The following is a 26,493-nucleotide window of genomic DNA, read 5'->3' as shown; positions in this document are numbered from 1 at the left end:
ATGAGTCATAAGGTGGTCTTGAACTCCTGGACTCAAGCAATCAGCCCTCCCAAAGTGCTAGGATTACTGGTGTGAGCCACTGTGCCTGGACCCCACTGTCAAGTTCTTGATTAAAAAAACAACTTTTGCTGAAAGGTAAAGACACCATATAATATATAGTGTGACATAAGAAACAATCGATTTGTTTTACTGACTGAAATCCTAAATACGTCACTGTTCAATGGTAGTTTTAAAGCCAATTAATAGTGCTAATAGTAATGCTTTTTGAGGTATATAATAAATTTGCATGTCATCCTAAACACGCTTCTTTGCTTCTGATTGAGTTTATGCATTTACAGTACAATAACAAAGATTGTGTCTCTGAAATGTAGTTTCAAGGACAATGCAGAATCAACGAACACAGGAACAGAAAACCAAACACCACATTTTCTCACTCGTAAGTGGGAGCTGAACAATGAGAACACATGGACACAGGGAGGGGAACATCACACACTGGGGCCTGTCAGGAGATGGGGGGCTAGCAGAGGGATAGCATTAGGAGTAATACCTAATGTAGATGACGGGTTTATGGGTGCAGCAAACCACCATGGCACTTGTCATACCTATGTAACAAACTTGCACGTTCTGCACATGTATCCTAGAACTTAGAGTGTAATAATAATAAATGACCTTTGCTCAGCACTATGGGAAAAAATGAATTTCAAAATATGTATGATTTGAATACTCTCTCCATATGTAACAGATTATAGAAAGATACATCTGCATAGCATATATAAATAGTGCAAACGCTGAAAAGTACAATACTATTTTATTCCACTAAAAGAAAAACACCTGCCAAAATTCAATTAAAGAAATAAGGTATGTTATACATTTCAATTTCATCTCATAGTACTCTGTACTTCGATTTGGGCTCGCTTACTCAGAGCAGCAGTGTGTGTGTGTGTGTGTGTGTGTGTGTGTGTGTGTGTGTGTGCGCGTCTTTTTTTTTTAAGTTTGATCTGTTGCCCAGGCTGGAGTGCAGTGGCACCATCTTGGCTCACTGCGACCTCTGCCTCCCAGGTTCAAGCTATTCTCCTGCCTCAGCCTCCTGAGCAGCTGGGATTACAGTGCCTGCCACCACACCTGGCTAATTTTTGTATTATTAGTAGACATGGGGTTTCACCATATTGGCCAGGCAGGTCTCAAACTCCTTACCTCAGGTGATCCACCCGACTTGGCCTCCCAAAGTGCTGGGATTACAGGTTTAAGTCACTGCACCCGGCCCTCCAATATAACTCTTACAACAGCCTCCTCCTAGGGTAGGGTAGTGCGAGCCTAGCCAGGAATGCTCCCCTCACCTAATGGTTTCCATCTTCCTGCTGCTGAAGGATCAGGGATTAAATATTCAACTCCAAAGGCAGCAGCTCTGTATTTCTTCTTCTGTAAATATTTACATAAGAAGAGCCTCTAGAATGTACCAAACATTGAACATCGAGAGAGAAGAGGTAGGGAGAGGACAGTTAAAACCCATCATTAAAATTCAATTTAGTAAGTACTCTAAGAAAGTTATGCACAGGGTGTTATGTGAATATAGAGAGACATGAAAAGAATTGGCATCTAACTCTGGCTTTGTGGCCGGAAATAATTTCAAAAGGGAAAAAAACCATGGGACTGCTGAGTTGTGACAGGAAGTATCAGCCAGAGAGAAAAAACGGACAAGGGCATCTTGGGTGAAAAAAAGCATCAGTTAAGTTGCAGGGGCTTGAGGGTACACAGCACATTCAGGGAATATGAAGCAGGTAAAACTGTGTGGCAAAGAAAACACACTTAGGGGAGGGGAATTCTAGAACTTAGTGTGCCTGCCACAAGAACCTTAAGAGTAGGATTCCATGTTAAGGCTACTAGCATTTCTATTTCAATAACAAAATTCTCCAATCACATATATGTATTTCCTTATTTATTTAAAGTATTCATTGGAAAAACGTTAAAGTAGGCCAGGTGCAGAGGCTCACAGCTGTAATGCCAGCACTTTGGGAGGCTGAGGTGGGAGGACTGCTTGAGTCAGGAGTTCGAGACTAGCCTGGGCAATATGTAGGACCCTGTCTCTACAGAAAAAAAAAAAAAGTAGTTAGGCATGGTGGCATGCGCCTGCAGTCCCAGCTACTCAGGAGGCCGAGGTGGGAAGATCTCTTGAGCCCAGGAGTTTGAGACCAGCCTGGCAACATGGTGAGACCCTGTCTCTACAAAAAGTAAGAAAATTAGCCAGGCATGGTGGCGCATGCCTGTAATCTCTGTTACTTGGGAGGCTGAGGCAGGAGGATTGCTTGAGCCCAGTACTTTCAGGCTGCAGTGAGCCAAGATTGCATCACTGCACTCCAGCCTGGGCAACGAAGTGAGATCCTGTCTCTATATAAATAAAAATTTTAAAAGAAAAACAACATTAATGTTTCAACAGATTTAACAACTGCCATAAATTAGGAGGTGGTGGCATAGGATTCAGGCGGGACAGGTGGCCTCAGATAAATTGTGTTTTTAAGAACTAATAAAATAATACTAGCAAGGCTGGGCACGGTGGCTCACGCCTGTAATCTCAGCACTTTAGGAGGCTGAGGCGGGTAGATCACTTGAGGTCAGGAGTTCGAGACCAGCCTGGCCAACATGGTGAAACCCCATTGCTACTAAAAATATAAAAATTAGCTGGCCGTGGTGGTGGGTAGCTGTAGTCCCAACTACTTAGGAGGCTGACGCAAGAGAATTGCTTGAGCCTAGGAGATGGCAGAGGTTGTCGTGAACAGAGATCATGCCACTGCACTCCAGTCGGGTGACAGAGCAAGACTTGGTCTTAGGAAAAAAAAAAAAAAGGGCCGGGTGCAGTGGCTCACGCCTGTAATCCCAGCACTTTGGGAGGCCGAGGCGGGTGGATCATGAGGTCAGGAGATCGAGACCATTCTGGCTAATACAGTGAAACCCTGTCTCTACTAAAAATACAAAAAAAAAATCAGCCGGGCACGGTGGCGGGCACCTGTAGTCCCAGCTACTCGGGAGGCTGAGGCAGGAGAATGGCATGAACCCGGGAGGCGGACCTTGCAGTGAGCCGAGATCGCACCACTGCACTCCAGCCTGAGCAACAGAGCAAGACTCCATCACAAAAAAAAAAAAATATATAAAAATAAAAAAATTAAAAAAAAATACTAGCAGCCTGTAAACTCCTATCAATACCAACATCAATAAACCAAACATTTCTCGCATTTTATAATTCATGCTCTTCTCCCTTTGAGCATCATACCTTTTAATATGCCAGTGCTAAGTGCATGAGATTAAGGAAACATCATGTATCTCAGCCAGACAGTCGGGTTCAAGCTAGGTATTTTAATACGGAATTTCTGCAGATTCTTGTTTCCTACCCAATTAACAAGAACTACCAATTAGCAAGAATATTCACTTATTTTTAACTCCTCTTTGTGATAGTGTTTATTCTAATTTTCTTTTCCTCAAGAAAATACAATTCTAGCCTCCCACATGATGACTAAGAAAGTATTTAAGACGATTATATTTTAGCTACTTTCTAAATCTCTAAATAACTTCAGTTCTTTATTTTCATTTTATCAAAACACTTTTCATGAGGAAAATTAACATGTTCCCACTTAGTAACAGTGGTCTATCTCAAAGAGTCAACATAAAGAATAAGTATGTATATACACTTATTCTTTATGTTGACTTACATAAATTATATATGTATATGTCTATATAAGTATATATGTGTATATATAAGTATACATGCATACGTGTATATAAGCACATATATGTATATATAAGCACATATGTATGTACGTGTATATATAAGCACATATATGTATATACGTGTATATATAGNACATGTTCCCACTTAGTAACAGTGGTCTATCTCAAAGAGTCAACATAAAGAATAAGTATGTATATACACTTATTCTTTATGTTGACTTACATAAATTATATATGTATATGTCTATATAAGTATATATGTGTATATATAAGTATACATGCATACGTGTATATAAGCACATATATGTATATATAAGCACATATGTATGTACGTGTATATATAAGCACATATATGTATATACGTGTATATATAAGCACATATATGTATATACGTGTAAGTATATATACATATATGTATATGTAAGCACATATATGTATACACACATATAAGTATATACACACATGTGTATATATAAGTATATACATAATATATGTATATATAAGTATATACACACATGTATATAAACACATATATGTATCTATGTATATGTAAGTATAAAAACACATATATGTATATATACTTACATATAATATGTAAGTATATATATTATGTAAGTATATACTTATATGTAATTATATATAAGGCAATATATGTCTATATAAAACATCTATAAGTTCAGATATATATACACGTGTATATATACACATATATACTGCTGTATCCAGCAAATCATAGGCGCAATGTCTTATCTATTATTAACAATAAAGAATCAAATGTTCAGACAGATTTTATTATTTGTGCAAAGCCATATAGCATATAGTTACTTAGTAAGAAAGAAGGAAGATAAACCCAGTTCCTTCTGGCTTAAAATAACACAATAGGAAAGATATTCCATGAAAGCTTTAGAGTATGAGTTTTGCAAGGAGAAAGGCATCCTGACCTCACTTCTCTAAGTCCCAATTCCACCCCTCTTCTGCCAGTTCAGGCAGATCTTTCTCTTTCTGCTCTGTGTGCAAGTTGGCTGTACTGCCTTACACTACTCTCACACCGGGGTCCCTCACTGAACTATCAGCTCTTAAGAGTGAGCCTCCCACAGGGGAGGAGCTCAATAATGTTGAAATACCAACTGGGTGACAATAATGCTTTCTCTTAGCAAGTTTAGGTAACAAAACTACATCTATGTATACAGGAGGATATGCCCACGTTCATATATGCTTGAGTTCAGATACTATATATCTGTGAACAGTGTGAAATATTCAAGTACAAGTTAAATGTCTCAAACATTTCCTAAAATATAAAGTGTAGCATAATGTGCATCTTTTCTAACTGTATAATCTGTTTAACAGTATTGCTGGAATAGTAAAGAGAAGGAAGCTGTTAGCTTGGGTGGGATTATTACAACACATTTAAAATAATATCTTGAAAAATAGCCAGTGCAATAGGAAGACAGTTTACTACCTAATTCCAGTTAAGATTGACATGCTTGATCTTCCTGGTTTAAGGGATAAGAATATCCAAAAGACTCTCGGAAAGAACTATGGTTTTCCACCATCAGTTTGCATACTCCAAAACTATGTATTATTCAGTTCATTTCTCTTGATGTTACTCCTGACTCAGATTTAAAGGGTCTTCACTGGCCCTAACCTAAGAGATCCAGCCCAGGGAAAAACATGATGAGCTAAGAGTTACCACCAAGGGTTAGACAGGAAACAGATGTGGTTCCCTTACCTCATCGGTACCAGGGGTCTAAGAATACCCTCCCTCTCATGTCCTCCTGGCCCATCTTCCTCATTCCTTAGCTCCAGCTCAAATTCTGCCTCCTCCTACTCTTGAGTGCTCCCCCTTCCCTTCTGTTCCTGCTGCCCTTTGCACCTATTTTCCCTTCAGCAATTCCTACAGTGCATGTTTGCTCATCTGCCTCCCCTCCTCTTTGAGGGTAAAATAGTCTTTTAATCTTTTGTATTCCCAATTCTTAAGACATACGAGGCATTTAAAAGATTGTTCTCAGGATCATACATGATCTTGAAATGCAAAAGAGTCCTGATATGTATAACTATATTGATATATGAGGAAATGATGTGCATTTGTGGCACTTCAAAGGAATCAACATATGAACCCAGCCCATTAATTTACAAATGCACAAAGAATAAGGTAATACTCCCTTTAATCTTCAAAGGGGTAAGGGAAAAAAGTTTCCTTACTTGGTATCAACACAAGAAAATTCTCTCATTGTATATGTCACATATCAGCTTTGATAGCTGCTTTTGTATAAAGCAGTGCTGTCAAACTTGTTTGACTTCAGAATCCTTTTATCCACTCTGGACAAGTTTGGCAGTTTCCTTAAAAAACTCACACAACTACCACATAATCCAGCAACTGTACCTTTAAACATTTATCCCAGAGAGGTGAAAACTTACATTCACACAAAAACTTGTGCAGGAATGTTTCTAGCAACTTTTATTTGTAATAGCCAGAAACCACAAAACAACTCAGATGTCCTTCCACTGATGAATGGGTAAACAAACTGTGGCACATCTATACCACAGAATTTTACTCAGCAATAAAAAGGAATGAACTATTAATATAAACAACAACCTCTGTGAATCTCCAGAAAATTATGAGCGAAAAAAGCCAATGCTAAAAAGCTGCATACTGTATATTGTTCCATGTACACAACATTCTTGAAATGACAAAATTATAGAAATGGATTAGTAGTTGCCAAGGATCAAGAAGGGTTGGGGCAAATAATAGGGCAACACAAGGGGCTATGTGACAATGGAAATTGTATCAATGCCAATATCCTGGTTGTGATACTGTACTATAGTTCTGCAAAATGCTACTATTGGGGGAAACTGGATAAAGGGTACATGGGATCTCTCTGTATTATTTCTTCTTACAACTGTAAGTGAATCTACAATTATCTCAAAATAAAACGTGTAATTTAAAAATTACTGAAGTTCCCAAATAGCTTTTATCACTTATTACATTAGTAATAAAATTCAAATATCCATGTTAATAAACCCAGTAGGTTAACATTTTATGGAAAACAATTTTTTTCAAAATAAAAAACATAGTGAGAAGAAATACATTATTTTACATTTTTGTAAATCTGGAGTCTCATATATGTTTCTGTTTTTAATCTTTCATGAGCTCACATGTGAGGTCTGGAAAATTCTACTAGACATTTGTGCAAAAAAGAGTGAGAAAGGCATTGTGAAAATAGTTTTGACCTTGTGGATTCGATGAAAGAAACGGAGGGAAATGACTGATACAGAGCATCGAAGAGGTCTAAAACCCTTCCTTCACAAGAAGTAGCAGTCAATAACCAACAATCTTTTTGGAAAAGCAAAAACTGAAAATGGAAAATGCTTGATTGAGCCTTGCTATAGGAGTCTGTCTTTCCTGGAATAAAGTTCTTTCCCCAGAGCCTTTTCCTACTGGAAGAAGTGTATCTGGATATTTAGCTGCATAGAAATATTTACCATATCATATGGGAGCTTCACATAAATTTTATTCTATAAACTGGCTATAACTATAATCTATTGGCTTTGCTTAAACAGTAATTAATCACATACACACACAGAGGGAGTTTGAATTTAGCTCTAAAACATGATTCTGTATCTGTTTATATATAACAAAACACTGGTATATTTACCTTTTAGTCTCAGTATTTGCTCATTCTTTTTTTCTTGATAAGTTTAATCTTTTAAATACTCTATATAAGGGAGGTCAAATTGTGGCTAATAGAAAATTTAAAATCTTAAATGCCCTTCACCTTTTGTTCTCCTAATTTTGAAATTCTCCTAAGCCATGATGAAAAAGGTTTTTTTAGTGCAAAAGGATGAAGGCAAAAACCAAACTGGGTTACCTGCCTAATTCCTACACTGAGACAGTTATACTAAAGTTATACTTTCAAAGTTACACTAAATTGTGTTACCTTAACTTGGAAACAAAATTACATAAAATTATTTCAAAAAGGACATATATTAAATATCACGCTAAACCTTTCCAATAACATCTAGATGAATCTCTGATAATAAGAAAAGACCGCTGTGGAAAGAACTTTACTCCAAAAAGAAAGACTTCTCCACCAAAAAGAAAGACTTCTCCAGCACCTCCAACACGTGGGCTTTCTTCAACAGCAACACTCTTTACCAGCCAGCTGAGCTGGGGCAATTTCTTTCTTTCTTTCTTTCTTTTTTTTTTTGTGAGATGGAGTCTTATTCTGTGGCCCAGGCTGGAGTCCAGTGCTGCGATCTTGGTTTACTGCAAGCTCTGCCTCCCGGGTTCACACCATTCTCCTGCCTCAGCTTCCTGAGTAGCTGGGACTACAGGTGCCCGCCACCATGCCTGGCTAATTTTTTCTGTATTTTTAGTAGAGACAGGGTTTCACCGTGTTAGCTAGGATGGTTTCCAACTCCTGACCTCGTGACCCGCCCTCCTCCGCCTCCCAAAGTGCTGAGATTATAGGCGTAAGCCACTGCGCCCGGCCAAGTTGGGGCAATTTGTAATTACTGGATAATGCCCCAAATTCACAAGTGTCACATAATACATAAAAGTCGAAGGATGACAGGTATGAGAGGAGCCACAGTGTTCACTGGACAGACAAAAATCCCTGCCCTTGTTAAGTTAACATGTGGATGGGATGGGGGAGAGGGTGGAGTGTGGAGGATAGACAATATACAAGAAGAAATGAAATGCAGTATTTTAGATGCTGAAAAGTTTTACAGAGTAAAAGAAAGCAAGGTAGGGAAGTCAAAGGACAGTTATTTTAAACAGCATGATCAAGGAAGAACTCACTGAGAAGGTGGCATTTGAATTTAAAACCAAAAAGAAGTGTAACTAGAAAGCCATGCAGGTATCTGGTGTAAAAATGTTTGTTACAGGCAAATGAAACGATAGTTACAATGGCCCTGAGGCGAGAATGTCCCTGGTGTGTTCAAAGAACAGTAAGGAGGCAAGCACAGATAAAACGAAGAAAGCTCAGAGAAGACAAGACATCAGAATGGTAACTGGGCTTACTAAATCTTGTAGGGCCTTAAAAACTTTGGTTTTTACTCTGAGTCAGATTTTAACAGATCATTGGCTGCTATGCTGAAAATAATCTGAACGGGTCAAAGGCAGGAGCAATTAAAAGCCTACTGAAATATTCTGAGCCATAGATGGTGGTAGATTGGACATGATGAACATAGTCAAGATAGTGAGAAATTACTCAATTTTGGATATATTCTGAAAGTAGAATCAATACGGTTTGCTGATTAATAAAATGTGTTCATGGGCTGATGGGAGGGGGAGAAGTCAAGGGTGACACCAATTTTTTTTTTTAATTATTATTATACTTTAAGTTCTAGGGTACATGTGTACAATGTGTAGGTTTGTTATATATGTATACATGTGCCATGTTGCTGTGCTGCACCCATTAACTCATCATTTACATTATGTGTATCTCCTAATGCTACCCCTCCCCTGTCCCCCCACCCCACAACAGGCCCCGGTGTGTGATGTTCCCCTTCCTGTGTCCAAGTGTTCTCATTTTTCAATTCCCACTTATGAGTGAAAACATGAGGTGTTTGGTTTTCTGTTCTTGTGATAGTTTGCTGAGAATGCTGACACCAAGATTTTTGATCTGAGCAACTGGAAAGATGGGGTTAGTATAACTGAAACGCACAAGTCTGTAAGAGAGCGGGTTTAACGGGTATGCTTAGGTTGGAATATGTAAAAGTTGGACTGCCTGTTAGATTTCTAAGAAGAGACACTGAATAGACAGTTGCACACACAAGTCCAGTACAAAGACGAGGACTGGGAAGATGATATAAATTAGGAGACGCTGGTGTAAAGATGGTACGAAAAGTCATAGGATTGAAAAAGATCCCTAAAAGAGTGTGGATGAGTGTAAGCAGCCAAGAGAAGGGCTGATTCAGGACTCCGCCTTGGCACCTTTCTGGGGGATGAAGAAGACCAGGCAGAGAGGAGTGGTCATTGTGACTGAAAGAAAATTAGGACAGTATTGTATGGAGAAAGAGATAAAGTGTTCCAAGGAGGAAGAAATAATCAACTGTGTCAAATCCTGTAAGCAAGTAAAATAAGATTAGGACTGAGAATTAAGCACTGGATTTAGAAGCATGAATTCATTGGTGACCTTAATAGTTTTGGTGGAGACACTGGAATGAGTTCAAGTGAGAACTGGAAGGGAGGAGTAAAGAGTATAGACAATTCTTTTGAGAAAATATGCTATATGAAAAGGGGAAATCTTGTATTTTGGTAGGAAGTGAGACAATCAGAGGGGACAGCATTCCACCCCATTAACAAAACATTTTTCACCCCCATGTTTACAGGTTTATGATTTGCATCTATCTACATCCTTAACTCCTTTCTTCTTTCGTCGTATCTCTCCCTCTCCTTTCCAAAAGCTAGTTTCTCCTCCAGCTGGGCTCATCCCTTTGGAAGCCTTTGTCATTTATCTCATCTTCCTTCAATCTCTAACTTTCTCCCCATCGTGTACAAAAACATTCATGTCTTATCAACTTTAAAAATAAAAACACATCATTCTTCTACAATGGTTACCCTTTCCCTCACTTCCATTTCACTTCCAATAGTTTTGAAAAATACCATGCTCCAGTTGTCAACTCCTTACCTAAAAGGGCTTCTACCTCCATCAGCCACTGAGACTAGTTTCACTGTGGTTATGAATGTCTAACTGCTAAACCTAATAGCTCGTCTCAGACCCGCACACTACTTTATCTCTCTTCAGTATCACTGACGTCTCTCTACTTGAAACTCTCTGCCGTCTGAAACTTTTTTTTTTTTTTTTTGAGATGACGTTTCACTCTTGTTGCCCAGGCTGGAGTGCAATGTTGCAATCTTGGCTCCCCGTAACTTCCGCCCCCCGGGTTCAAACGATTCTCTTGTCTCAGCCTCCTGAGTAGCTGGGATTACAGGCGCCTACCACCACGCCTGTTTTCTTTTTTTTTTTAAGTAGGGACAAGGTTTCACCTTGTTGGTCAGGCTGGTTTCAAACTCCTGACCTCAAGTGATCTGCCCACCTCCGCCTTCCAAAGTGCTGGGATTACAGGTGTGAGTCACCACGCCCAGCTTGCTGGCTGAAATGATACCATTCTTGTTCTGGTTCTCATCCTATCTATCACTCTTTTGTAAGAGCTGTCCAATTACTTCCTTTAGACAAACCTCCAAAAAGTCAAATTGTTGGGCCAAAGTGAAAAGAAGTCTTCTGATTTACATTACAAAACTGCCCTCCAAAATGGTGAACAAAATTTGAATTCCCACTAGCAATGTATAAATATGCTAACTTTTTCAAAATTGTTCTAAGCCTAATTTTCTTTTAATATTTATAAATTTTATAGTTGAAAATATTTCATTGTTATTTTAATCTGCATCTTTTTTAGTCCAGCTAAATTAAACATATAATTATTATCCTTAGTTATCTTGTGAAGTGTCTGTTTATAATCTTAGCCCCAGTTTTTTCTTATTGAATTGTACTGTTTTTATCAATTGATCTGAACTCAATATATTAAGACACCAACCCTTTATCACATTATTACAATCACCTCTCCCAAGCCTCCTGTTTGCCTTTTAGCTGTCTACCAGCATAAAGACGCTGTCAGTTTTCATGTAATTGAATCCATCCATTTTCCCCTTTGAGAGTTCTTCCACCACTCTTATCCTCTTCTTCATAATGATGAGATAAAGATTTGCCGCTATTTTCTTCATGTGTATAGTTCATTCATATAATAAAAAATTTTTTATTATCACTTTATTCTGGTTAGTATGCAGTATGAGAATAGATCTAACTTTATTTTTCTCCCAGTTGTTAAAGTATATCTGCCTCACACTTGTGTTAAAAAACTGGGTCTTTATTTCCCTCTAAATGATCTGCTTCCTCATGGCACATCTATATTCCCAGTGTCCCATAACTAGAACCAGAGGATCCCCTGTTTCTCTTTCTCACTCCTTGCCTCATTTCCATACCTAGGCACCAAGTTCCCCTTGATTCCACCTCCAGAACGTGGCCTCCCCTTTCTTCCATTCCCACCACCACTCTCAGTTATTTGTTGCATCTACTCTTTTAGCAAACTCAAAAGGTTTTCCAGTCTTTTTTCTGCCCTACCTTCCGTCACAACACTAGTATCCAAAAAGCAATGATACTATTTTCCCTGCCTAAATACTCTTCCGGAGTCCCCAACTGCTTCTACAAAATTAAAGCCAAATTCTTCAACCTTGCAATCAAACCTTCCCAGATCCGACTCTAGTTTCACTTTCTGACACAATTCTACACATTTGTGCTTTGGCCACACCAAATTATTTACAACTTCCTGACCACAGCATCCTCTTCCCTGACTGGAATGTCCTTTCCTACCTTGGAACCCAGGGCGTTCGTTTCCTGCAGAACCCCCACCCATTTACTGGTCAGCTCAGGCGAACACTCTGCTGTGAAGCTCTTCCCAATCCACCCAAACACAAGCTCTCACTATGTGCCTTCCACCACCACTTATCACAGTTATCATGCACCTCACTGCAGTGGTTTGCAATCACTTGTTTGCATGTGTCTTCCCTACAGACTGAACAGCTGTTAAAAGACAGAAACCAAGTCTTAGTTATTCATCTCTATAGCCCCGTGCCTGACATGAGTATGTGGTTAATAATAAACCTGAGGAAAGGGAATATGAATGAAGAAATGAGTCCTCAACTTTTATCTGCCTTACCAATCCTACCAATTTTGCCTCTAGAATTCTTACTCCCACTACCTCTGCTGTAATTCAGGTTCCTGTTACTTCCCAATTATCTTCTAATTGCCTCTAGTTTCACTTCCTCATCACAAAAGGTGATCTCTTAACAAATAACTAAGATTCTATCATATCTGTCTCTATGTCCACCCATAAACCCGAAAACCCTGTGTCCTAGCCAGCTGTCATTTCAAACCATTCATTTAAACCATTCAAGTCTCTCTGTTTTCAATGTTTGTTAGTCTGTCTCTCGTACCTGGATAGTATCTTCCACTTTTTAGTTTCTCTGCCACCTCCCCTAATGGTATCTGCCACTTGTTACTTCATCCTCTTTTCTCCCTGCCCCCCAACAACATACTTAGAGTTGTTGCTACTAATCTGCTGTAGGCTGAGTATTCAGATACTCAAACTTATTAGGAACCACATGCTAAGAGGAAGCCAACACTGAGGCTCAGAAAAGGAACAAGTAGGTGGCCTCAGTGCAGGGTATTAAACACAAGTATCTATAGTGTTCAACCATCTTTTGCATGTACAGCTGACCTTTGAACAACACAGGCTTGAACTGCATGGGTTCACACATATGCGGATTTTTTTCAGTGAATTTATTAGAAAATTATTTGAAGATTCGTGATAATTTGAAAAAACTCACAGACGAACAATATAGCCTAGAGATATTGAAAAAATTAAGAAAAAGGTATGTCAAGAATGCATAAAATATATGCACATTTTGTCATTTACTACCATAAGACATACATAAACTATAAAAAGTTAAAATCCATCAAAATGTATACACACAAAACTGTACATGGCACCATTCAGTTGAGTGAGATGTAAACAAATATACAGTATTAAATTATAATTGTTTACAGATTCATTATTTATCATTATAAACTTTGTTTTTAACAAAGCCAAATCACTGTTATTTCTAAAACAAATTATAACAGAAAAGATGGTGAACAGGAAAGGATCCCATGGAGGTGTATGTTAAACATACACATACGGCCAACCCTAGACCAATTCCATTTCACAAATTTTATTTTCTTAACTTTTATCTCTTTTCTTCATTCTTCCCTTCCTCTGTTTCAATATTACGTTCTTTACTCTTACCCACGTTTTCCAAACAAAATCTTTCACAAAATCTGTAAGAAAATCTCAATCAAGTGATCTGCATATGATTTATGAAAATACACCTTTGTCTAAGGACATCTGTACACAACAAGACAAAGCTAAACATAAAAGGAATGACTCTTTAAGACACTGCAAGGAAATATAATTGAATAGAGCTAACTTAACAAAGAGGCTTTCTTAGTTTACCCCCAATGTTATAACATACAGTTAGATGTCTCTATGTAGACTTTAACCCACCTGCATAAGTGTCTAATAGAAAGTGCTTCTCTGAAGATTGCCTTTCACTAAGTAGGCATTTTCCCCTCAAAAAAAAAAAAAAAAATAAGGCTTATGTTAGCCTCCCTGTTTTCTCTAGTCTCAATCATAAACTTCTTTATCATTAGATTATTACTAGAGAGAAAAACCTCTAAGGCCTATGCTTACCAGAAATCAATCTGTCCTTTTGTGGATGGCCAACTTCATTGAAATCTATCTTCCTAATTTCACAATAAAAATGGCACTCAAACAGGCCAATACTTTGAGAAACACAGCAGTTTATAAGTCCTGCTATGACATATAGGAGAGGCAGACATCTAATATAAGGATATCTGGGTCAAGTGGAATAAAAGAAGCAAAGTGTTATGCAAGTATGGGGAAAAGAGTAATTTCTATTGCAATAATTTGGAAAAGTTTCTTGGGAGAAGCACACTGGCTCAGAAACAATAGGAGGACTCTCAATGGGCAGTTATGGGGAACAAGGAACAACAGCTTTAAAAATTGGTATTTCAGGAATAGTTGATGCACTCTATGTGGGTATATGCGTGCAAGGGGGTGGATGGACAGAAAAGAGGGTCTGAGGGCTGGACTAGGTACAGAGAGAACGCGAGGGTTCCTGAGTTAAGAAATGATGTGACTAGATCCATGTGTCTGGGTAGGCAACTGTGGCAGCAGAGTTATGGCAATAATGAAGGGGGGTACAACAGAAAGTTACTGCAATGACCAAGATGACTGGTAACGAGAGCCTGAACTAAGGTAATCACTACGAACAATCAAAGGAGGAATGGCTTTGAGTAACATTTTAGTATATAAAAGTTTTAAAAGAGAGAAAGAAGCAAGAGGGTAAGAAAGCATAGACATATCAAAGAAAAGAGAATTATAAGGGAACTTTCTTCATATTTCCCATTAAATATACCTATATTCCCTACAATTCAAAAGTAGTTTCTCATAAATATAAGAATTTCCTGGTATCTCCAAAAGCCAAAATTTAATAATCCTTTACTATTTCACTCTATAAACTGTACTGTTGAGAAATAAAATGTCTTTCAATTTACAACAAATGTCCATCATCAGCAGGAGCTGCGGCCTCAGGCCCTAACCTTCTGCTTTGAAAAACTGGGGCACTGTGCTGAACAATCTACAAAGCTTCTTCCAGCTCATTCCAGCACATCACTTAGGGGGAGGAGCGGGTAAGGGTCTCAGCACTGTTTTAAAAGAAAAAAGACACGATCAACACCTACAGCCCACATCTGGCTGAAATATCAAAGTCCAATTACCTAAAGAAAAACAGTGCAGCTAGAAAAAGGTTGAGACCTAGGCCACTAAAATTAGAAGTGAAAAAAACAAGAACACAGCACAAGGACAGAATATTAGGATTTTTATTAAACAAAAGGGGATGAGACCGAAGTCACAAAATCATACACAGTCTAAATTAAACAGGGATTAACGCATGGGGTCAATTTTGACATATAAAGGGAATAGATTTGGAGACGGAACTATAATAGCTAACATTTATTTAGAACTTACTTGATATCAGGCACAGTATCAACCAAGATGGAGAATTAACAGATTTAATCCTCGAGATAACCCTGAGTTGGATACTATTCTCACATTCCTCCCCACTTTTCAGATGAGGAAACTGAGAGTAAGGCCTAAGATCTAAAGCTAGTAAGGGATGGAAACATGACTCAAATCAGGCAGTCTGATTCCAGAGCTATAATTTTAAAGCATATACTGTACCTAGTACTTAAAGTGTAGTAAATATGAGCAGGCCGCACAGACCGAAATATATACATACCTATACATACACAGTACATACATACACATACATGTACATATACACATATATATGTTTACATAAACAAGTGAATGACAGATCCAAGGGAAAGTTACCCTCTATCGTTAACTTTCCAGAAGAAAACATATACTGCCATCTACATGGGGGCCAAAATGCTAGATGGACCTCATTTCTGTTACACAAAAAATTTGCCACAATTTTGTATTTTCACTTCTAATTTTTACTGTAATAAAATGGAGGCTTCAAAATTGACACTACTTTTTATAACCATAAAATTCAAATAATTATGTGCTTCTGTGTTCAGATATCAAAATCAATTCGAATGAACACATAAAACTGAATAGCATCTCAAATTCTGAGTTGCCCATCCATCTCTCTCAAAGCTGCTTGGAAAACATTCACTTACATTTGTCATGGGACACAAAATTTGTACAGTGCTTTGAATGCAACCTTTGTATATAAAAGGGTCTATACAGAAATGTTTTAACCAAGCTTGAAGCTCTTCTCCTAGGGCTTTAAGATACAGATACCAAAAGGTGCCTTTGTTTACTCATTGGAACAACACTGTCTTCTAAGACGACTGACCACCACTTTGTAAATTAGTGCCTCAAGATCTGGAATCCCACTTGGTTTTTCTTGCCAATGGCTCTAGGTGATCTGAATAATTTGGGATATAACTGCCTCTATCTTTATCTGCTAGCATCCTCATTGCAATCTGAACTTATGATTCTAGCAAAAGAAATTCACTTATGTTACAGACAATATACAAATGTTCTAACCAGGTAAAGGTCAATTAGCGATCCATATTTACAAAGCTGTAATTAGGAAGTAAGTTAGGGATAGACAACGTAAAGTAAAAAACAAGCAACAACAAAGGTATTTTGTAAGAACAGAATAGCACCTGTACTTTGGCAACTCTTTTACTTTCCTCCAGATTATTTTAATGGAAGGGACGAATTTCAAAGGCACCCCAAAAAGGCAAATATTCAGCAACTTTCTCTCACATCAAACTTTTACACTTTGGATCTCAAACTTAAGAAACATACCTCTGAATATTTAAACTTGTGGGTCTTGGCTAACAATGGCAGCAAATATCACCCAAAGAGTATTACGCCAATCCTGAAAATCTTTTGGTTGCTGTTTCCATGGAAACAGCCTAGATGAAGAAAACCTAAGAGTAAAGAATAATACATTTTTTAAAACCACTTTATCTTGTTTTCCCCTATCAGTTAACCAGCATGGCACATAACAGGCACATCAGCTACGTACCAGAAAATTCATGACTCATTCAACAAATATGTGTTGGTTATCTGCTGCATGCCAGGCACTGCATCGGAGGATAGGGTTACTTTGGAGAGCTCACAGAGCTTAGTCTACTACAAAGACATTTCCTAGCCAATAACACAAAACGATCCCATTCTTTGGTCATATTAGGTTTCTGAAATCCAGTGTACATTTTACACTCACATCACTTTTCAGTTGGGACTAGCTACATTTCAAACCCAATGTCAACAAAAGGCTTGTTTTGGACAACACGGGTACAGATACTCCAATAGGGATGAAAAGCATGCATATCAGGAATTAGTCATTTCCTCAAAGAATATAAAATCTAACCACTATACAAGCAAAATATATATGGTACAGAAACATAACTGTAGAATTAGTAAGTAAAGAAATCAGTAGGAAGCATTAATATGTAAAATACTGGGTGAGCAACTGTGTGTAGAATTCTTTCAGCTGCAAATGATGGAAACCCTGACTGAAAGTGGCTTAAGTAAAAAATAAGATTGGTATGACTGACTCGGGGCTTTCTCCCAACCCTGCTTCCTCTAGATTGGGTTCATTCTCAGGCTTCATGTGGCAGCTAGTTCCCAGCAGTTTTAGGGGCACAGTGCTAGACCCCATGTTCTGCTTCCACAATATTGCCAACAAATGCCCCAGAATTACATCTTCCTATTTCTAATGGCTGGCTTGGTCATCGGCTACGCTGAACCAATCACGGTAGCCAGGGACATGTGACACTTTAATGGGCCAGACCTGGGTCACTTCTGCAACAAGGCCTCAAGTCAACCTTCCCAGAATCACACAGACTAAATAAAGTGGCTTAACACTGATAAGCCTGATGTATGGCTTATCTTCCTTTAAGCATATTACTTGACTGCTTCAGTTGATAAACAATCTGGAAGAGTCTTATAAAGTCCATTTCCAGTGATTGATTCCTTCACAGCTCAATTTATTCGCTATTACTACATGCTGGACACTATACTAATTGCTTTACAAGCAGTATTTCATTTACTCTTTCCAACAAACCCTATGAAGTAGTTACTACCACCATTACCATTTTATAGATGAGAAAAATGGGGATCCAAGGGATTAAAAACAACTAGGCTATCAGTGATTGGAATGGGATTCAAACTCTGGTTCATCTAATTCCAAAGTCCACATTCAGCAGTACCTGAAATTAAGAAAGTCTTACTGTTCCCTCCCTCTTCCCCGTCATTGAAGAAAAAACAAGGCATTATATAAGCAACATGTGATGCAATTCCACAGAAGCCACATGATTTATATCACTGTCTGCAGACACTGCTGAGTAAACTGACGATAGCCCCAAAGAAAGACAACCGCATTAATAAACTAGAATGATACTTCTCTAAATTCTAACTCCTCAAATAAGGCTACGATTTGGTGTAATTAACAGTATAGTTAAGTTCTCAAAAATTCTCAGCCACAAGCTCATAAATATCATTGAAGCGGAGAGAAACAAAATAAAGTTTGTAAAATAATATATCATGCAAGGACAATTAAAAGTTCTATTATTAACATTTTCCCAAAATTTTTTAAAAATTTTTATTTTTAGAGACAGGGTCTCAGTTCTGTCATGTACGGTGGAGTGTAGTGCTATAATCACAGCTCACTGTAGTCTTGAACTCCTGGGCTCAAGCGATCCTCCCACCTCAGCTTCCCGAGTAGCTAGGATTATAGGCATGTTGAACCATTGCACCTGACCTTCCCAACAATTTACTATGAACATTTTCAAACACACTGAAAAGTTCAACATTTTCAGGGTAAACACTTGTATTTTACAAGTCTACCATTAAGATTTAACTATATGTGCTTTGTCACATATCTCCTCATCCTTCCCTGTTTTATCACTTCATGATCTTCAAAGTAAATGCAGAAGTCAGTACACTTCTAAATATGACACAATGCATATCAACTGAAGTTCCGTATTTGTTTACATTTGGCTTTTGAGGTAGAATTTAAACACACAAAAAAACTGTGCAAAACTTTTTTTTTTTTAAGACTGCATTTCGCCATGTTGCCCAGGACTCAAGCAATCATCCTACCTTAGCCTCCCAAGTAGCTGGGATTATAGGCATGTACCACCACACCAAGTAAAATGTGCAAATCTTAAGTCTATATTAATTAAGCTTTTGATAAATGCATACAACTATGGAACCCAAATCCCTATTAAGAGAGCAGAATCATCACTCCAGGTTTTTTTATGCCCTTCCCAGCCAATCTCAACCCCCATTATCTCTAGAGACAACCTCCGGTCTGATGTTCTTTCCATCATAGATGTTTTGACTATTCTAGAGTATCACCTAAATGGGAACATAGAGTACGTACTCTTTTGCATACAGCTTCTCTTACTCAGCATGTTTTTGAGACTTATCTATGCTGTGGTAGATATCAGTAGTCTGTTTCTTTCCATTGCTTGGCAGTATCTCACTGTATCGTGTCCCTTACTGAAGGACAACTGTGCTGTTTCCAGTTCCTGGTGATTATCAACAAGAACTTCTATGAACATATGTTTTCATTTCTCTTGGGTAAATACCTAAGAGTAGAAAGGTTGAGTCCCAGGGAAAGTAGATGCTTAGTTTTGTAAGTGACCACCGTACCTTTTCCGAAGTGGTTGTACCATTTGACTTCTCTAACAAGAATGTATAAGCTTTGGTTGCTCCATATCCTTTGTCAACATTTGATGCTGTCTTTTTAATTTCAGCCATTGTGTTATATGTGTGATCAATTAATATTTTAATTACTTTTGAGTTGAATCTACTTGTAAGATACAGCACAAAAATAATTGAGGTACATAAGATATAGGGCAATATTAAGAGAAATTATAATATTATAAATTTTATATATAACTTTAAACTTTTTTCTACTTTCAAGAAGTCACATGATTTAAACTACATTTTCATTCAGTGTCTTATGAAATAATTATGCTGTCAAATGTTAGCACTGTTGCTTAGGAAACTGGTATCAAAACACTAACTTTTCTTTCTGTTTATCTTTTACTACTTAATAACACCAACAATTTATGGCTCACTTCACCTACAATTTAAATCAATAATACAAATTGAAAGATATTTGTTAAAAAAGAACGCTGTCAATGTCTTCCTTTAAAATCTAATTCCCATTTGCTATACTAAAAGATTTAGTCACCTTTTCTAACATAATTCCATCTTGGAACTATGCCCTTTAATTAAGTTCTGGGGGACCAAGAATATTATCTGATGCCACTCCTTAAAATAAAAACAAAAACATACCTTGGTACAATTGCACATTCTGAATTAGCTTGTAAAAGCAGCACAACTGTCCTAGAAACAGGCAAATCACTCTTGGATATGTTATGATATTTTTCAATACAGTATGCTTATGTAATCGATGCCATTATAGAACTCAGTAGGTGACAGTCCAAATCAGTAAAGAGACATCTACTGATGACAAAGAAATAGTAACAATAGCCACTTAGGGAAGTCACTAGCGATGCCGGAAAAGATAAACAGTTTCATGGTCAGATCCCATTTTTTTTTTTTTTCCGAGACGGAGTCTCGCTCTGCCGCCCAGGCTGGAGTGCAGTGGCCGGATCTCAGCTCACTGCAAGCTCCGCCTCCCGGGTTCACGCCATTCTCCTGCCTCAGCCTCCCGAGTAGCTGGGACTACAGGCGCCCGCCACCTCGCCCGGCTAGTTTTTTGTATTTTAGTAGGGACGGGGTTTCACCGTATTAGCCAGGATGGTCTTGATCTCCTGACCTCATGATCCGCCCGTCTCGGCCTCCCAAAGTGCTGGGATTACAGGCTTGAGCCACCACACCCAGCTAGATCCCATTTTTTATGCAGTCTCTTACCTGTCAAGGGGCAGCCAATCTGTACATAGTTATTGTTGACTTTTCTACACAAATGTCAACAACGGGGCACAAAATTTTAAGAAACGCTTCCTGACTACCTTAATGTCATTGCACCTTACAATGACAAACTTCAAATTGGTGAAAAAAAAATGACTATTATGTATTATACCAAAAAGGAGATGTCCAACTGCCATTTTAACACATACCTATCTTACTCATACCACTCTGCAATGCACCAATTTGTTTTGCTGTTTTTCTGAAACGTTTTCCTTCCTTACAAAAGGCCGGGCGCGGTGGCTCACACCTGTAATCCCAGCACTTTGGGAGGCCGAGGCCGGCAGATTACGAGGTCAGGAGATCAAGACCATCCTGGCTAACACTGTGAAACCCCGTCTCTACTAAAAATACAAAAATTAACTGGGCGTGGTGGCGGGCGCCTGTAGTCCCAGCTACTTGGGAGGCTGAGGCAGGAGAATGGTGTGAAACCCCAAAGGCGGAGCTTGCAGTGAGCCGAGATCGCGCCACTGCACTCCAGCCTGGGCAACAGAGCGAGACTCTATCTCAAAAAAAAAAAAAAAAAAAAAATATGTTAAAAAAAAAATTCACAGTATAAAATGAACCATACTTTTTCCATGTTATACTATGGTACCCTCTCAGATGAGGAGAGCAAGCATGGCCAGCAGATCCACACACTGGGCAGAGTCAGCAGTGCACTCCGTGCAAATGGCTCCTCAGCTATCGAGCACACTATGGGTGATCAAAGAAACAGAGGGCAAAGAATAAGAATAAGGAAGGATTTAGTGGAAGTCCTTGGACACTTCAAAGAGCATCACAAATTTCATCCACCGTAAGTTTCACTGTAGATTACACACATGCCCAACAACTAGAAATAGGAGCAAGAGCAAACTATGGAGATATATGGTAGAAGAGATTACACACTTTTTTTTACTCTTATCTGTTTTTCCAGATTTTCTATGAATATCTCTTACCAAATGTTCTACCATTTAATTATTTTATAATATAAAAGTAAAAAATTCTACTATTCCACAAATTAAACTTAAAAAAGAAAGAAATCTATGGCTCAAAGAGTTGAAACAAAGATGGTAGTCTTTTTTTGTTGCAACCCCTTTTCTTATGCTTGCTCCTAAACTGCCATGTCCTATTGAATTGCATTATTATTAAGTTATTTCTATTTGATTTTTTTTATTGCCCTGTCTTTTGGTGCTCACCTACTGAATTTTAATGGGGGAAAAACAGACCTTTTCTGAAGAAAATGACAAACAAAATGAATACACAGAACCACGTAGGTAAATATCTCACTAGATAAGGATTACAAGAAGGGTTTGATAAAATCAGAGTTCTTGCTGATAGCCTATTACAGAAGTCAGGGTAATTATATGCTTTTTCCGGGTCCAGTCTCTACAACACAGAACCAATTACTCTGTAACCCCCTTACCCTTCCAAACATTTCACCACATAAGCTTGAAGACCACTAACCAAAATTAAACACTGAAGAAGTTGAAGCAGTATATAAAGAACGTAACTATTCCTTTCTCTAGGTTTAATAGAGAGATGAATGGCAGACAGGCTGACAGACGGACGGGTGGACAGAGATAGATAATGCAAGCAACAAACAGGTTTTTCCCTTTCAGCCTTTAAAACTGAAACCGGGGTTTCTATAAAATCATTCAACTGCATTAAAACAAAACAATTCCACTGAGTTTCTATCGAAAAATCATCTCATTATGAGTCCAAGAACATGACTGTGGCCATTTACTCCTGGAACCTCTCTCTTCATTGGCCAGCTATGTGGCATAAACTAAAACGATCTTTAAAGTCCTTCTCAGCACGAAGAAAGAAAACAATTATGATTCTATCAAAACTTTAACTTTTCATATAACCCCAGTACAGTAAAGAGTAAGACAGCTTTTGGGATCAAAGAAGTCTGGTTTCCAATCACAGGTAACCATATTATTTTGTCCAAATTGTGTATTACCTCTGAAACTTTCTGAGGTCCAGTCCTTAAATGCAAAATATCGACCTTACAGGGTTACTATGACAATCAACTGCTAAATGAAACTTAAAGTTCCTAGCTCAGAGATAAGCCACAGAGCAGTCACGCAAATGGCAGTTACTACAATGATTAATACTGGCAGTTGCACAATGCTGCCTACTTATAGTTCACAGAAAGAAAAGCAATGTAACACTGAAAATATTAAAACTTTCTAGGGCAATACTCATAAATTACTGAAAACAATTTATCTTTTTTCCCCTCTAGATCTAACATCATATTCTAATTGAACTCAAGGAAAAGACCACCTTTCCCACTTCCCCTTTTTAGAAGAACAAAATGGATGACCTGACAATCCTTAAAATGAAAGCTATTCTAAGAGTGTCCACTACAAATATTAAAATTGTAAAGAGACAATCTGCAGACTTGAACACTGTAAAATGCACAAAGACATTTCCAATTAGCAAAGAGATATGTTAAACAAACAATTTTTAATTAAGCACAACTTGTACTACAAAATTCCCTGATAATCAAGCTTTTTAGCAGCATTAGTGTACCAATTATGTTTTATTCCATGGTTGTGCTATATTTGCTAGATCAAAGCCACCTAGTAAATATCCTATTTTAAGTTATCATGAAGATGTCCAGATTAATTTTTACTGTGTTCAGCATTGCCTTGAAAAAGGATTAAGCAACAGAGTCATGATTTATAGCGGAAAGAAAAAAAAAGGAAAGCTCAAAAAGGCTCAAATAATCATTTTGTCCACAATCATATCCAACAAAGAAAACCTCTGTTTTCCTTAAGGTTACATTAATTAAGGTGGGATCAGCAAACAAAAGGTGATCAAGTTAAATTTCAAAAAAAAATTAGCAAAGTAAAACAAATTTTGCACTATTTTAAATCAAGGTACAGAACAGTATGAGTTTTAAAATAGCTATGTATTAATATATAGATACACACACTAGTTTATACACACAAAACATGCCTGGAAGGATATACAAAAAAACTAATAGCAGTCAACTCTAGGTGAACCAGGTAGTTGGGGTGAAGAGCTCACCTCAGGCTTGTTTTTCATGAAGTATCTATCTGAACACATACACTTTCATGTGTATGGAAGTATATTTATGGCAGGAGCAAGGGAGCATGCACAAAAAGAAATAAAGTAGAAATTAGAAAGCAGTCAAGATCGGTTCTTATATACATGATTAAAAAGCCAAGTACAGAAACAAGATCTTTACATCAAAATAAGAACAATTTTATGGAGCACTAAAAATGAAGTTGCATGCTCAAGACAATGCTTTTTCCTTACTGCTTCATTTCTGTTTCAAAAGTAAATAAGTAAAACACAAACCTAAATATTAAGTATATTTATCTGCAAAGTTATTTCCTATCATAAAAATGGGAGAAATGTAAGTTATTGCTACATTTAAGAATCTTTTTGCAAGACACATTGTTTACACATTCGATTCAAGCTTACTGAAATGTCCAGTGTTGTAACACATTTCTAAGAATCAGTTTAACATTCAGCTGTAATCACACCAGCACAGAAATAGACAAATTTGTGTTTTCTTGTATTTACTTCCTCTACTGCTGCTTAAGGGAAATCTACTATGGCACTCCTAGTTTCTAAAAACGCACCCCAACAGTCAACTGATGAGTCATGGGTCACACTCCAAGTTCTTATGTACCAAAGAAAGCAGGGCACTAAAGTCTTACACATAAATTTTAAAGACTGTCTAATAAGCTCGGTTACAAACCAAGAGTTCTTTATAAGGTAACATAGATGACAGTTTTAAAGGAGGCATGAAAACTTCAAAATAAAACTGCAAATTCCACAAAGACTGATAGAATTATTTACTCTTTTCCGACTCCTAATAACTGGTAGTGTTTTGTTTTCTTAATTCAGAACATACGAACATAAAGTACTGTTGAAATACTGACAGGTACAAATTCAAGTTTGTAAAAACTCAACAAACTCCCAGCTTCCTGAAAGTCCAAATTATCTGAGAAATAATTTTCTATATGCCTTGTTTTGACTCTTAATTATTTCCAGTTTTCGCTATTTAACCATTTCACTGACTGGGAAACCTCCAGGAGACGGTACAAAAGGGCAGGAAGCAAAGATGACACTGTTTGATTCCTTTGGGCATTATTAGTTAAATTTCCCTGGTGAAGAGACAAATAGCTAAAAGGAAACCTGGAGACCAGCTGTAGATTCTAGTAACCAGCATAACAGACCATTGAGATCTAATCACATCATCTGATTTTCCTCCTAGCATTCGTCATTATCCTTTCCATTAATTGCTTAACTATTTACTGTTGTTTCTCTTCCTGCCCCACAGCACGTAAACTCCATGAGAACAGAGATCCCACCTGTCTTGCTCATTGCTATAGTCTCACCATGTAGAACAGTGCCAGGCACTTAACAGGCATTCGATAAACACCCCATGGGAAAGGAAGACATATATGTATTCAGTTATCTTAGGACCTGCAGTCATGAAAAGGCTAAAATTTGTGTTTACTTGAAACTACTCTTTACTCATAACTTCTAATAAATTTTTATTCTGCCTTGTTACAAGACTCTAAGCTTTTATCATTTAAATATGTTATCAAAATAGAGTAATTGTACTGAAATTATAATCTAACTAGACTAGGTTTCTGAGAACAAGAACTTCTATAATTCACTTTTCTATCCCAAATATCTAGAATGGTAGACAACACAGAATAAGCATTCAAATATTTGTTGAAAAAATTATTTTAAAAGAATTATAACTAGTGGAATTAGTAATGTTTATTCTCTATGAATAGTTTATGATTTCCTGCATTTTCCACATTAAGCATGTATTAATTTAAAAAATATACAGTGTGATTTTAAAAAAGAAAATCACATATATCCCTTATACCTTCATGTAGTTCATAATGTATGCAATAAGGTAAATCAAACAGATGTGCTGCTTAATCCCCAAGAGTAACCAAACAGAAAAACATTCTTTAAAATTGAGATATTGCTAATTTTTAAATTAAATTTAAAATATTACTTTTAAGAATATTAAGCTTTACTGTCCAGAAAGATATCCTTCCATAAATCCTAGTGTAATAAGATTGAGTACTCTTTATTAAACATCAGTCAACTGATGTTTGAGTTTTTTTTTTTTTTTGGTTGGGGGACAAAGTCTGGCTCTGTCACCCAGGCTAGAGTGCAGTGGTACAATCTTGGCTCACTGCAACCTCTGCCTCCCAGGTTCAAGCGATTCTCCTGTCTCAGCCTCCAGAGTAGCTGGCACTACAGACGTGTACCACCACGCCCAGCTAATTTTTGTACCGGGGTTTTGCCATTTTTACCAGGCTGGTCTTGAACTCCTGGCCTCATGTAATCCACCTGCCTCAGCCTCCCAAAGTTCTGGGATTACAGGCATGAGCCACTGCAGCTGGCCTGTTTTTTATTAACAGAACCATTTTCTTTTCAAAAGGTTCAAATAACCAAGAGTGATTTTCATTTTTTTTTTTTTTTTTTTTTTTTTTTTTTTTTTTTTTTTTTTCTCTGTGACAAACCTTATTAAATTTTGCATCAGTACGGGGTATCTCTTATTGCATACTAGAATCCCAGGATTCAGGGGGGCGGTAAAGTGGCAATGGCGAATTTGGGTATCTGGTCTCCCAAAAGTACTTGCCGCTCTACCCCTGACTCTGCAATGGCTGCCAG

At 37.6% G+C, this 26,493-nt stretch overlaps 1 protein-coding gene across 2 annotated transcripts in view; it reads right to left on the bottom strand.

The window, feature by feature from the left end:
• Positions 1–26,493, bottom strand: part of LNX2 (ligand of numb-protein X 2) — a 76,038-nt gene that overhangs the window by 36,410 nt on the left and 13,135 nt on the right. Inside the window, exon 2 of one of the 2 annotated variants that reach the window (XM_017848478.1) lies at positions 16,690–16,814. The exons of the other annotated variant lie outside the window; for it this stretch is intronic. The gene's annotated coding sequence lies outside the window, so the exon portion shown is untranslated. The remainder of the gene's footprint in view (positions 1–16,689; positions 16,815–26,493) is intronic. 2 annotated transcript variants of the gene reach the window in all.

The sequence above is a fragment of the Rhinopithecus bieti genome, unplaced genomic scaffold (assembly GCF_001698545.2).
Source record: "Rhinopithecus bieti isolate Rb0 unplaced genomic scaffold, ASM169854v2 scaffold_28547, whole genome shotgun sequence".
NCBI classification, from domain to species: domain Eukaryota; kingdom Metazoa; phylum Chordata; class Mammalia; order Primates; family Cercopithecidae; genus Rhinopithecus; species Rhinopithecus bieti.
The sequence above is the reverse complement of the archived record's forward strand: the minus strand, read 5'-3'. Positions and strand labels throughout refer to the sequence as shown.